This window comes from Grus americana, chromosome 12 (genome assembly GCF_028858705.1).
Source record: "Grus americana isolate bGruAme1 chromosome 12, bGruAme1.mat, whole genome shotgun sequence".
Classification (NCBI taxonomy): Eukaryota; Metazoa; Chordata; class Aves; order Gruiformes; family Gruidae; genus Grus; species Grus americana.
Genome location: NC_072863.1, coordinates 21,644,822 through 21,659,167, shown reverse-complemented (window position 1 = coordinate 21,659,167; position 14,346 = coordinate 21,644,822). Strand labels below are relative to the sequence as shown.

The 14,346-nt window shown below is 40.3% G+C and overlaps 1 long non-coding RNA gene across 1 annotated transcript; it reads left to right on the top strand.

Moving 5' to 3' along the window:
* The first annotated feature begins 56 nt into the window (after positions 1-56).
* LOC129211924 (uncharacterized) lies at positions 57-14,261 on the top strand. The gene is made up of 3 exons (XR_008579009.1): positions 57-183; positions 1,300-1,390; positions 14,077-14,261. It is a non-coding gene; the product is annotated as an uncharacterized LOC129211924 (long non-coding RNA).
* Positions 14,262-14,346: the final 85 nt, after the last annotated feature.

Here is a 14,346-nt window from a genome sequence, read left to right as displayed (position 1 = left end):
GGCCGCCCACACCGCCAGCAGCCCTGCCCCGCCCCGCCAGAGGGCGCCGCGGTGGCGCGGGGCACATTCTTGTCCGCCACCGCCTGCGTCGGCGCCTCCCGCTCCCCTCAGGGCCCGACCGACCCCGAGCGAGCGGTGGGCGCTGGGGTGGCTCTTCCTCGCTGTCCGGGTCGCGGTGAGCAGGTGAAGCAGCCGCGGAGGGCTGGGGGCTCGCCTTTGGGAAAGATCCCGGCTACTCATCCCGGGTGTCTCGGCCCTGTGGGGAACGGTCTCTCCTCTCATTTAGGGACATCTCTGTTTGCCTGCTGAGGTGATTCTGCTCACTCACGGGGATATTTCCTCTCCTATCAGTGTCCTTAGGCCTCTGCCTTACCAAAAAACCTTGTAAAATAGAATAAAGATCAAAACCTGGTGCTGTTCTGAGCACAAGGAGCAAAATGTAGCTCAACTGGCTGAAAAAACATGAAATTTGAGGGGAAATTATTCTTTGCATTTACATTCAGCCTACTCTTCTGGGCGATGAACAGAAATACTGGCACCTCAGGAGTATTCAGCTTGCGCTTGCATTTAATTTGTTGGCAAGGCAAATCGTAAGAGTCTAGGAAATTCGCGGGGCAGCTGTCATGCCATGGAGGAAGCCCTGGTGCTGTGGGGCTGGGAAGAGCCAGGGAAGGGATGGCACTGGAGACAAGAGAGTGCTAATTTCTGTGCTGTTCCTATAAACTATAAATAGGTCCAGCTTCCAGTGTTTGTATTTAGGCAGCTCCCTGTAACCTACTGACCAACCTTACATTAAACTATAGATTTAGAGGAGGATCTATTAGGAAGGAAATGTTTGCATGTTAACATAGGTAATATGTAGTGCAGGTGGAACTAGCACACACCTGTCTGCATTTGATCATTTAGGCATGTAGTAAACCTAAATGGAGAGAGGGGTAGGTGCTTTTCATGTGCTGAAAGCATCTCTTCTCTTTCAGTAGGGCTAGGTGTTTGTGTTAGTCAAATAAGACTATTCAAGCAGTGTTAGTACAGAGAGAAGAAATAGTCTTTTATTTCAGACATGGAATGATCTGGCTCAATTTCTCCATCCTGTGTTAAATTTCTTATGTGATCTTTTTGGTTCTTTGCTACCTCATTAAATACTTCTGTTCCCTGTTTTTGTCTGTCGAAGTCTTTCAATAAGAGGTTGTGAACTATGCTTGTCAGGGTGTGAGAGGATCTTTGTATTGCAAAGGTGAGATCGTAGGAGATGCACCATGTACTAAAAATGCAACAAGACCCTTTCTTCTTTTAATTTAGATCATTGTTGGAAATCTAATGGAACTGAGGCATGCCAGCAGCACATCTTTGCTCAATGAGATCCATGTTACCACAGGACATGAAGTATGAGGTATTTTTTAGGGCTTGGCTGAGAGCTGTGATCTAGATTTGCAAAACCATCGATTTTGGTTAATTAAATTAATTGTTTGATGCAATTTCCTCTGAAGCACCAAGGCTGCAATGACTGAGAAGGATGGATAGCATCACATTCTCAGACTGTTCTGAACAAAAAAAAAAATATTTTAGCAATAAATTGTTTGACTGGTCTGACACTCTGCTATTAAGCTCTTGTTTGGGGAAGGAAGAGTAGTCAGCGGCAGGCCAGAGCTGTGTAACGGCTGGAAGTGTGTTGCCAGCTCAGACAGGAGCACTAGAGCCTGGTGCAGAGACATCAGGCCGTGTCTGCACTGTCAGCCAGCCTCACACCAGAGCCTCTACTCATTAAACGCTGGCTTGTGTATAAATCGGCAAAGGCTTAAGCTAAGCTCTGTAGAGCTGGAGCAGTCTTGAGGGGAGAGGTTTAAACCTTAGTACAGAACCAATCTCTTCTTCATGCAGCCTGCGGCTCAGTCAGTGAGGACAGGAAATGTGTGGGTGAACTTGGGGTATTAGGAAGACAAACACCAGGGAAATTTCAAATGGATGCAAATCTTTAGGAATTCTGTCTAGTTAGCACTCGCTGGAGATATTTATCATATACAATGACCTGTTTTTCTGAGTGGACAGTGTGCCCAGATATAATTAAGATATGGTGAAAGTTTATTGTATAAGTGTGCTGGAATTTTGGTTTGGCTTTGCAATAAAGGAATCACACTGAGTCATGGTTACTAAATGGACTCATGGAGGATACAAGTCTCTTCTGCAGAGTTAAACAAATGCAAGGAACTGAAATTAATTTCTTTCCTCGTCCAGTCAAAAGCAGCCACATTGTAAATAAGGCTGAGGCTTGATGACATGAAGCCTTTGCTGTATTACTGGTTCCTACCCGCTCCTTGTTCCTGTCCTCGTAACACAGCACACAAACCCTTAGCTGTGTCTGCAGCTGTTTGTGTGGCTGAACTGTGAACCAGATCAGGATACTGATCCATCTAAAAAATAAACCAGGTGAAAATCTCTATAAATATATTTTATTTAAAATATATAAACATATTTTAAATAGATGCATATATTTTTAAAGCCAGACGATAGGTCAATTCTCCAACCTAGTTTACAATTCAGAGGTTATGGATGGATGGTATTCTTCCCTACCAGTAGAGAAGCAAGCAGTTAGAAGAGCAAAGTGGCTAAATATGAAACTGGTCCAGACGAGGAAGGATCCCAAACCACAGTTGAATATTCAGGCTGCAAAGCGGTAAATAGATTGCTCCACTGGATTGTTGTGCTAGCAGTTAATGTATTCTGTGAATTTGAATAGCAGGTCATGCAGTTGTGGATGTAAATATTTTGCCTGAAAAACATTGCAATGTTTGGGAGAAAAATAGTTTCTTGGGTAACACTCAAATTATAACTTCAGTTAACCTTGTGTTGAAGAGAATCTCAGTCTGCTGTCTCTTCACTGGCACCTCTTGCAAACCCCGCAATCTGTTGGTCTTCACTCTCTATTGATTTTGAAACACCAAAGTTCTGGAGGACTCGAGGACTTTTTATTTCCTAGAAGTTCTGCTAAATTACTTGTATAGCTTTTGATAACTGAGAAGACTTTCTATGAAAATGTACAGTAATCTCAGTATGAGCTTTTATCTGCTCTAACTGCTGATAATTTTCTGCGTGTGATGGTGTGTAATTTGTACAGTAACTGCCATGATGCTATGTGCAGAAAGATTATGGGTCACATACCTGTGCAATGCATGTGTCAGAATTGAAATGCCACTTTCTGACAAACAGAATTAGATATATCAACTAAATATACTTGCATGTTTACAGAATATTAATAATTATTTTTTTTATTTCACATGAAGATTTAGAATGCTGCTTTTTTTTTTTTTTTTTTAATCGGGCCGTGGGGGGGATGGGGGATGGATGGGACGGACCCCATAAGCAAAGAATAGGAAAAATAGCACTAGGAAAATTGAATGGGGAAGAAAAATTACACCATACAAAGGTTTACAGACTAGTTTAATCCCATTAATGTTGCATAAAACTTGGTAAATGTCCGCATTTCTATTGTCCTCTTGTGGGAAGGTGCAAAGAATATATGACTGCACAGTATTAATTTGGGACTCAACTTTGATGTTTCATCACAAACAAACCTAAATTCCCAACCCACACACAAGAATGTAAACACAATTAAAAAAAAAAACCTTACACAAACAAGGAGGGAGAGTCATCCCAGGAATTTATGATTAAATGGCCTGGAATCTCCCTTTTGTGGAAAGCAGAGCAATGGAAGTGTGTGTGCATGAAGACACAGTGGATTCTGGTAAATCCAAGGCCCTAAGCACATTGTTTGGATTCATTCTGCCAGATTCTATAGTACCTTTGTTCCTTTTGCAGTATTTTGTTATGTTTGCTGCAAATTATTGCTACATATGCATTGCATACCATATATTTATAAGAAGTAGTCGGAGTCCCATTGCTTGAAATTTATAAATGGCAGCAAACAGAATATTAAGAAATATAGCATAAGAATCTTGTATGTGTTAGTAATGACTTAGCAATATTTTATATTATCTTTCCTTGTGGTGTTTTATTAACGGTGGTCAGTTATTAACAATGTTGGAGTACTTTATTTGATGGATCTGTAGAATGTTTTCATTAGAAGTAAACAGATTCTCTGCTTATAGAAAAGTGTGTGTTGGCAGATATAAAGAGGACATCTGGCTTTTCTTAGAAGGGGAATAACCCATCTGGCTTTTTACAGTGGAGCAGATATGATAATATAAGAAAAAAATTAAGGTACATGAAGTAAATAGCTTTCCTGATTTGCCGTTGCAAATAATATTGATGGCTATTTTGTAATTTTTAAATGATACTGTTGAAATTTTGCAGCTGCTTTGTAACCAACACGGATTTCTTTTTACCACAATGCTTCTGTTGCATTTTAAATGAGACTTCAGAAATACAACACCTATCAAGAAAGATATTGTAGCAATAGATAAACTAGTATTTCGTTAGGCCAATTTCAGGTCCCACTGAATTTTCTGTAATTATTTTACAGAATTGGATTTGATCTTTTGCAATGCTGAGACCAACTGCCTTGACTCCCCTCCCTTATTAACTTCAAGTTTCTAGCAATTATTTTTATAAAGCAAATCTGATGTTCAATTTACTTTATAGCCCATAATTGCAACACTGTTCTCTTAGTTAAAACTGATAACAGATACTAAGTAGACTTGATCCAATTCAGGAATATTATCTGTATAATTTTGTGCCTGGAAGGGACTGCTCCTCTCAGATATAGGGTATTAATTAAATAATGTGTTTCTTCAGGGTTTAGATGTTGACCTCTAACCACTTTTGTTCTGCTAACTGTTTAAAAACAAATGCTTTCTGCTTCTTGGACAGCTGGGTCAGAGGAAAAGGCTGCATATGTCAAGGGGTACTATCCTGTCCCTAACAGGAAACTCTTCCCCTTAAAGACTGTGGCAGCTTGCTGTAGTCTTCCTGGACAAGCAGGAGTCACAGGAAGTCTGCTACTACTACTCCTAGTGTACGTAAACTCCCTGCCACAAGGGTTTAGTAGCAGCAGTAATGAGTATGTCTGGGTTATGGAATATGAAGCAGCATAGTGCGGTATTTCTGGAGTATGTTCAGTCCTCCTTCATTAACTATTTCAAGGTAATAGACAGACCACCTTTATCTCTCCACCATAAGTGTAAAATACTCAGTACATATGAGTTTGGGAATTTTAATCACCTTTCATTTTGAATTGTCTGCTAGTGGGGACTCTTTAGATAACAACAGGGCCAGTCCCCTTCCAGTCTTATGAGGTGTGCTGTCTGCTTCAGCAAGGTTACTTCTAGGACAAAGGCTGTTTGTATTCTGCTTGGCCATATGATGTTCTTTGTTAGGAAGACATCTACGTTTGGAAAACTAAACCAGAGATCCCCTTGGTGCATGCCACCACAACATCTTTCAAATATTTTTCAAGAGCAGTATCTTTCAAAGTGTCTATTTTTGGTTGTACTTCATCCAGCCACACAGATGCAACCTACACCTGGATTCAAGAAATTACTGCATCAAGTCCTCCATGTCAAACTAGCCATCATCAGTGGGACAATGTACTTTGATAGCTATGCAAAGAATGTTAAAGAACAAAAATGATCCTAAAACTCATAAAAACTGGCAGGTTACATTCAACAGTTCTGTACCAACAGCTCACTGCAAGCCATTCATCACAGCAGGTGCCAAAGCAACTTAAATACATATGTAGAAAATAACTCCATAAGGATTACTGCATTGTTGCCTGATTTGCACTCACTTCTGGAATGGAAGATGAGACTCAGTGTCCATCTATTTAATAGTATGTAGCACCATCCTACGAGAGACTGAAGAAGCATCTCAACATCAGGATGCTAGAGAGGTAAAATATACCTTGAGAGAGACACCTTGGAATTTCTTTTCTCCCTGGAGATTTTAGTTACTGAAATTGCCCTATAATACCTTTGGTATTTACAACAATCATTTTTTAACAACGGCAATATACACCTGAAAGGATTGAAAAGAAGAATGTGGGATGGCTGCAAGTCTCATCAAGATCTTGCACAGATCTGGACCCGTACTAGTTAAACATACTTGTTCTTCAAAACTCTGTTCAGGCAAAGTGACATATTTCTAGTGAGACTGTTCAGTCTCCACCAAGAAAAAGACATGTCCTGAGGAAAAACAAGATCCATCCAAAGTAATTGCTATGTGCTGCAGCTGGAGCTCTGTTTCCAGAAAATAGCTAATATAAACATTCCTAACTGAATGGGTGGGAAGCCAAGACTGCCTTGCAGCAAAGATACCCACTAAATAGGATTACCTATTAACAAGCTAATCCACAAGAATCCGTCCTACCATGGCACTGAGAAAGAGATCAGAGAAATAAGTAATATAAGTGCTTAAAATACAATACCATTAATCGGACTTTTCTGAAAATGCCCTTGTGGCATCTGGTATGAGTTATCTCTTGCATTCCTAGACCCAGCTCCTCCATATCTGAATCGTGAGGTTACATTTTTTTAGCTGACAGTTAGGAACTCTGCAGACCCTCCCAGGGGACCTGCAGCTCTAGCTGTTTTCTTCTGTGTGTTGCAGTGCCACTGGAGATAATGTAAGAAGGAGAGTTATGGTCAGCAAGCACAATTTTGGTGGTTGTGTCCCAGATGCTAGCTTGGAAAGGACACCGCAACCCTGACTATAGGGCTTCTCATTTTTTAGTGAACTCTAGAACAGAAATCTAAAGTGTCACAACAATAATGCAGTTGTGAAAATAGTATTAAACTTTCCTAGGAATACTTTATTTTTTAAAATAATTCTGCCACAACTTGGAACTGCTACCAAGCTGGGTTTTGGCAGACCCAGTTGTTAAGTCCCACATGCATCTGTAACATGTACTTCAGGCTTTTTTCTGGAGAAATGTAATTCTGCAGAGTTGTCACCTTAAATTCTGGACCAGATGCCTCAGATTTTCTGAGAGTTTTCATGGATGTAGTACATGAGTTTCTTTACCATGATTATGAATGTTCGCAGTAATGGAAGTCCTCTGTTGTCCTTCCCCATTAAGCTGAATTCTGATGCAAGAGATGGTGGTAAGCTCAGTAAAAATAAGGTACTTCCCTTTGACATGGAATATGCCAATATTAATTCTCTTCCAGCCAGTTCTCTCCCTGAACACTCAAGTCATGATTCACGGAAACCAACATTTTTGTATTTCTTTATGCAAGAATATTGACTGGTATTTTACAGGCCCATCTTGTCAGACAGTGTAAGCAGCCCTGAGAGACTGTTCTGACCAGTTTTAGCAGCCTGCCTTGAATTTAAGCTATGAATGACTTAGGAAGGAGGACCTTGTTAAACACGTTCCAGTGGTGAGTTAACATAAGAAAACACACATCTTCCACAGAAGTTAGCAAAAAAGCTACTAACTCAGGGTTTTTTTACTATGAATAATTTGTTTGGCTGAAGTTATTAAGACTCTGCAGTCTGAACATAATAAAAGAGTTTTGGGTAAGGCATGATTCCCTCCAGTTCAGTCATCCATACTTGTATGAGCTTCAAAATTCTGAAAGGAGTAAAAATATTTTTACCAGAAAAATGAAGGAATCTGACTTTGATATGAAGCAGTTACTTTATGAAATAGAATATGTCTGTGACTGCAGTCAGACATTTTAAATAGACCTTCTCAGGAAGAGCTTTCATTTGTGTTTTGACCACCATGTTCCTATGATAGACCTAACTCTGAAAGGAGGCTGCTCCATGCCAATTGATTGTATCAGTCCTTCTCTCCTCAGTTAGATTCATTAGTGCATACAGTAAGAAAAATCTTGCTGCCTGTATTCAAGAAATACCTTTAATAATCATTTTAATAAAAACTCAAGAGACATCAGGTGAAACAGAACACAGATCTATCATGTAAGATTCATTGAAGTGCACACCTTGCATCCAAATTAAAACTGCTCTTTTGATCATAGCCCACTTCAACATTCACTTTTGTTTGAAATCTGGAGCCTTGCTCTGAATTCGTAAGAAATGCGATAGCTATACTGTTGGTCCTCCTCAGAGAAGATGTATTTAAGAACTAGCTGGTTGGGGAACATTGTCTGGTATATATCCTAGTGTGTTTTCTGACATGAAGGGAATTGATATTAGATCTATTCAACCATCAAGACCAGAAATCAGTGCTCACTTCTAGTACTATCCTTTTTACATTTTTAGAAGATTCAATGGTCAAAGTAATGATCCTTGTATATTAAAAAAGAATAAAAGAAGCCAAACCCATAAATGCTGCATCCCTGCTTGAGTGAGTGACATCTGAATTATTAATCTGTATACCAGGGTTTAGCTAGTTAAGATGAATTTCTTCAACTGTAGGACTGAAATATATCTCAAAAAATGAATTACCAGAAACAATATTTTCAATGGGCAGCTCCATCTCATGGAGACAGTAATTGTCTCTTGTGGTTGAAGATGCTTTTCATTTGGTTTTGCAGCTCGTATGACATCTTTTCATTTCTGGTCTAACTACATTCCTCATCTTCCATGGATGATCCCCTCTGCTGCTAAGTCCACTAGCAAGTTTGCTGCCTTTACTCATAATACGTGGTCCTTCTTAATTCTTTTTACCTAATCATCAAAAAACAGTTTGCAGATATTAAGTTGCAGATTTGCCTGCTGGCAGTCTCTCAATTTACAATTTGTGTTACCAATTTGGAAACTAAGGCACGTAGAAGTTTAGACACTATAGCACTACGAAGAAAGTGGTGGAAGCTGGGGTCTCATGGAGAATGAGCCCTGCTCAAAGCCCAGGTTTCATAGTGGTGTCACTGTTTCAGCAAAAAGATTTGTGGGAGTTTTTTCATATCAATTGATGTATGCAAGCATACACTGGTAACATGCTTATATTCTGTTGATTATTTTCCAGTCTTGTATTGGCATGAGCATGTATACACTGATAATATTACATTTGGAGTTGTATTCCCTTAGCTGTAAAATTTTAGCTACAAAAGCATAACAAATATGTTTATGATAGTTTCATCAATCTAGTTGTTTTGTAATAGATATGACCTTCTGCTTGTCCTAGAAGACTGAGGCTTAAAGAGCAGCTTTTTGGAAACAGCCTATAAATCATTGTCTTTGGCAACATTTTCCAAGTTTGATCTATGTTCTTTTTCTTGCTACATTACTCACAGCTGCTCCTAATGAAGCTCTTCAGTAACAGGAGAGTGGTAAGCAGCTCTGAGCATTCTTCCATTTGCTTCAGTACTTTGCTTATTCTTGAAGGTCCCCTAGTGTCCTCCAGCGCCATTCCTCCAGCCCTCAGCAGCATTACAGTGCACATCGGCGCTGGGATGTTCAAAGTGTGAGTACCCTCTGCTGGCATGTTTTTGTACTGAGCGCTGGCCTACAGCTCTGCTGTCTGGTTGTATTAATGCATAGTACATTACCCAGTTATATTAATTCTGGAAATTAATTTCAGTAAAAAAAATTGTCTTTATTTAAAGTATTCACAATGAAAAACTGTTTTTTTAATTTCTCCTCATTATGTTAAAAATTATTTTATTGCATTTGTTCAAAAGTCTCGTGATGTCTTACTACATTATGAAAGATGCCATTCAGTATAACATCAGTGTTCAGACACAGAACACTGTTAGGGATAGTTGTCCCTTCAGAGGCATTTTTGTACTTCAGTAAGTTTTACTATTCTACCTAAATTTTATTTTGCTTCACCATAGTGTGATGCACATATGTCATTGTAAGTAATTTCTTTCCCTGCTTGGTGTTTAGATCCTTGATATAAATATTTTCCCCAACAATCAACACTTGGACAAAACATATTATCATTTGTTTTTAAGTACTGATACACTTGATACCATGCATGTTATATGCAATGCTGATAGTTTGTAGGGATCACAGACAACAGTGAGAGTCTTGAGGAAGAATCTGGCAACAGAAATATAAGATGGGGGGGGAGTGTGGGGTGGTGAACATTGTCTTACTTTCTACCAAGAAAGTAAATAGCAAAGAATTGCTCTTCTGGAGAAAAGACTGGGAAGAAAAAAATGTCATGGGCTAGAGGTGACAGTTGCCTGGTGGATCCAGGCCCCATTTAGTTACTCTTAGCTGGAATTCAGAGAGGAGACCCTGGGATCTGAGCCCTTTGATGAATCTTGAATACAATGGAAGGTTAGTATAGCTGGAAGAAAGCAGTAGCTGCAAGTCAAGACTAGAAATCCCCTAGAAGGAGACAGAGACTGTGCTGAATGTAGTTTGCCCCATATCTGTTTCTGACCATTGCCTCTCATAAACGGTTCACTACATCTTTAGGAAAGAAAAGCCCAAGTTCCCTTGGGCCCCTAATTGTCCTGCTGCGTTTAACTCGCCTGCTGTCTACACATCTGTGGCATATAGGAACCAACTGCCTTCTCTGGGGCCTCTCACAGATGTTTTGTAGGCTGCTTTATAACTGAACAGCTGTTGTAAGTTCATGACAGTTGCTCTTAAAGCTGCTTTAGTAACAATTGTATAAAGCAAAATCTGGTACCTCTGGTTTCCATAAAGCATCAGACCCATCTAGAACAATAGAGCTATCACTAAGCAAGCAACACAGAAGAGATTCTGAAATAACACTTTAGGCTGTACACGAAATAGTAAATTAATGTATTTATTTTATGTGTTCATCTTGAATGGTCCTTTGGAGGTCTGAAGCAAAAGCAAGGCAGAGCTTAAGAGGTGCCAGTCCTTTGGGACTCATTCCATAGCTTCATCACCACACCCATCAATTGGGTAACAACTGAACTGAGGAGAAAAACAACACAGTTTGATTTCCTTTCCTGTCCATGACACCTGGGGATCTCTGATGACTAGCATGGCCCTGCTTGGATGTGTCGTCTTATGAGACAGCAGTTCTTGAGTCCCTCCGGAGGGTTTTGCATCAAAGAGGAATTCAGTTCTGAATGTTTCTGTTTCTACTGGTTAATATTGGCTATGAAAGCTAAGTCATAGCTTTGCAACTTACACTGCAGCCCAAAATTGCATTGTATTCCCAATTCTAACAATAATAACCATTCCAAAATGCTTTGACATCTACTTTTCTGGAGAAATGAGATCTGCTTTCTTTTCCTGATAGCTCTGACAAACTGTGAAATCTAGCTGTGAAATACCTGGTGGTTTACAAATCTGACACAGTAGTAAGAGTTTGCAAGTCTGCAGCTGTGTGATTATTGCAGATAGAAAAGTCTGTTAAACTAATAGATTTGGGTATTTGTTTCTCTTTCTTGGAGGGAAATTGATTGGTTTGCTTTGCCTTGCTGCTTTGATTCATATTTAGAGCCAGACATCAAGTATAGCTTGCCTCAGCCCCTTTTTTCTTGCAGGGGTGATCTTGGATTCAAAATCTTACTCATTAAAGTTGCAGGTTTCTGACTTAAGATCATTGGGATTCTTTTCTAGGGTCTTCTAATTTGAATGATTCGGTTTCAAGAGGCTTTATCTGTCTTTAATTGTATTTTGTAAACTGAGTGGTCAGATCCAGCTGAGATCAAAAGGTTCCAATCAGATTAAGGGAGGTAGGTAAATAGCTATTCTGAGACCCCTTTCAGAATTCAGAGACACAGACAAAGCCATGTCATTAGCAAAGCAGACAGTCGGTAGGATTTCTCTTCTCCAGCCCTAACTATTGCCCCTTTCACACTTGCATGTGGTTACCAAACAGGGGCCTTGTACCGTATTATGATGCTAATATCTGATCCAGTATCCTGCTGTCATTTATGTTGGACAATTACAGACTACATGGAGTATGTTCATCTGACATACAGAAAATAGAAATGGGAAATATCTGTTAAGATATTGGTCCAATAATGCATTTGTTAGTGGCTTGTCAGAAGAGGGTAGAAAAAAAATTTGTGCATCTTGGCTTGACACTTTCTAAAACCACCTTTCATCTCCCTCTTCCTTCTGAACCCCCCAAAGACAACCCTCACATCAAAGTGCTTTGACTGCAAAAATTTGCAAACTCAAAATGCAATTCCAAGATTTTCACATCTCCATCTCCAAAAATCTCATCCAGATCACCTAAGCTGTTTCCTAAGCACATGCAGCCCCCCTTAAAGTAAATGAACACTGCAGATGTTCAGCAAATTTAGAGATTTGGATCAACCCACACTTTTCTGTTCTTGTTCACAATGTAGTCAACAGTACAGTCAATATTTATCATTCATTTTCAGCTATCAAAAGGCAGTCACAATATTTGCCCAACTTTTTAAAGTGATTTGAAATCTTTCAATGCTACATATTAAATAGCGTATTTTACTGGGTATGTGGTAATTGAAATATGTGTAACCGCACTGCATGTTGTCTGAGAGACTCACACGATCGCCTTTACATTAACCAAGTATTCAACTGAGGCTTCAGCCCTGAGACAGAAAGCGTGTGTGTGTGTCTGGGAGAGGGTGGGGTGGAATATTCATGCCATTGAAAAGACTCATGTTGTTACTTAACAACTACATTAACCTCATGTCACAAGTCGTGGCCTTGTGCTGACCCTGGCTAGCAAAGTAGCACAGCTCTGAAGTACAAAACATGAAAGTGGGAGAAGTAAGTAGCAGAGGAGGAGAAAAGATCAGCTCTTCATGGAAGAGGCTTCCAAACCTATTCAGACAAAATGCCAAACAATAGCTGCAGAGGGGCTGTGCATAGGCCATCTCCACCCAGTCAGTCACTCACTGTTGAAGTATTTTCATGGTGAGCCTTTCATAGCCAGCTGCAGACTGACACGACCTTTAAACTGCGAGATGCCTTTTAATGTAAGGCACCCTGATAAAGCAAAGGGAAGAAGCCTGAGAGCATACAGACAGGAGCCGTTAGATCTCTTGTTTCTATCCTTCTCCTTTGCTTTGCAGTAGAGCCCTGTTTGCACAAATGACTGCATGCAGAGATGAACCTGCAAGCTCATTCCACCTGAATTTTGAAAATTTGGGGAAAGGAAAAACTTCACTAACCACAGATGCTTTTTCCTTAGCTTTTTGGTCCCTGGAGTCTTTTTGGTAGCAGTGATGGGATTTACAAGCCCTGCTTTACAATGTCAGTATCAGGCAATGGGCAAAGTGACCCCAATTTTAAGTGAGAAGGAAGGAGGTGGGATCTGGTTGGAGAGCAGAGCAAGGGTGGGAGGGCAACAGGAATTTGTTTTGCAGAGCAAGAACTGCTGCAAATGTTCTGTGGGACCTGTATAAGGTACTTTAAAGGCAGGTTGGCAGTCTGAGTGAGGGCTGCGGAGAGAGAGTCCGTGGCATGATGAGAAATTTCTCTTGGTGAAGGGCTCTGGGGAGAAATATCAACTCAGAGAAGCTCACACAAAGTGTTTTTTTTTTCCCCTCTTATTTTTGAACAGAGTAGCAACAAAAGTGGTGACACCACAGGATTGACTGTTGAGGAATTATTGACATGTTTTGCTGACCACATATTTTGGTCAGCAGGCACCTTACTGCTTGAGGAACTGCTAACCCATCTGACTGGTGGCTCATTTACTCATTTGCCATCTCCTGCAGACGTCAGGGCAGGGTGTTCCAGAGGAATTTCCATAAAGAGCCTTTCTAAAATAACCTACTTCAAAAAGAAGCTCTTGGTGCAAGCAGAGATTGGCTTATGTTCTGAAGCTTGAGGTTTATGAAAATTGGTGTTTCTCTTTGATTTTCCAGTAGTAAATAATTATAGGTTTGACATCCTCAAGCTTTTAAGTATCACGAGTCAGGCACCCAACTATGAGATGGTTCATAAAATTCTCGCTAACCTAAAAATAATAAACACTGGGTTATTTTTGCTTTCTTCCTGGATTTGCATCCTTTAGGGTTACAGTTTTTGCTTTTTCTTCTTCAGCTGTTTAAAGTGTACTCCTTATTACGAAGGCTGAGGACTGTATACATGCACAGCAAATTCCAGGAGTGGGGTTATTCAGAGAAACTGGACAATTCTCAGGAATTGCAAGAAAATCCTGACACCTAGCAAAGGAGGTCTGGCATGAAATCCTATACAGTGACCTTGTGCCAGGCCAGGAAGTTCCTGAATGTACATAGTCATATATTCTCAAAGGGGCTGTATCTTTTGTTTGATCTACAGGGGCCAGCACCAGATAGACCTTCCCGTTTGACAACAGCCAGGCCAGGCCAGCTGTGCCACGGACCCCTCCCACTTCCCTCTGCGGATCCTGCATTCAGCTCAAGGCTGCTGGCCCAGCTCTCTGTTTACATGTTTCCAAATTCAAGGAGGAAAAGTGAATATCAAACAGACCTGAGCTCTTTTGAAGTGGCTAAAGGATGCTATCAGGTCTGGGAGGGTGTGTGTTGTGCCTTTGAGGCTTGTTTGTCTTTCCCTGGTCCTTCTGTGCAG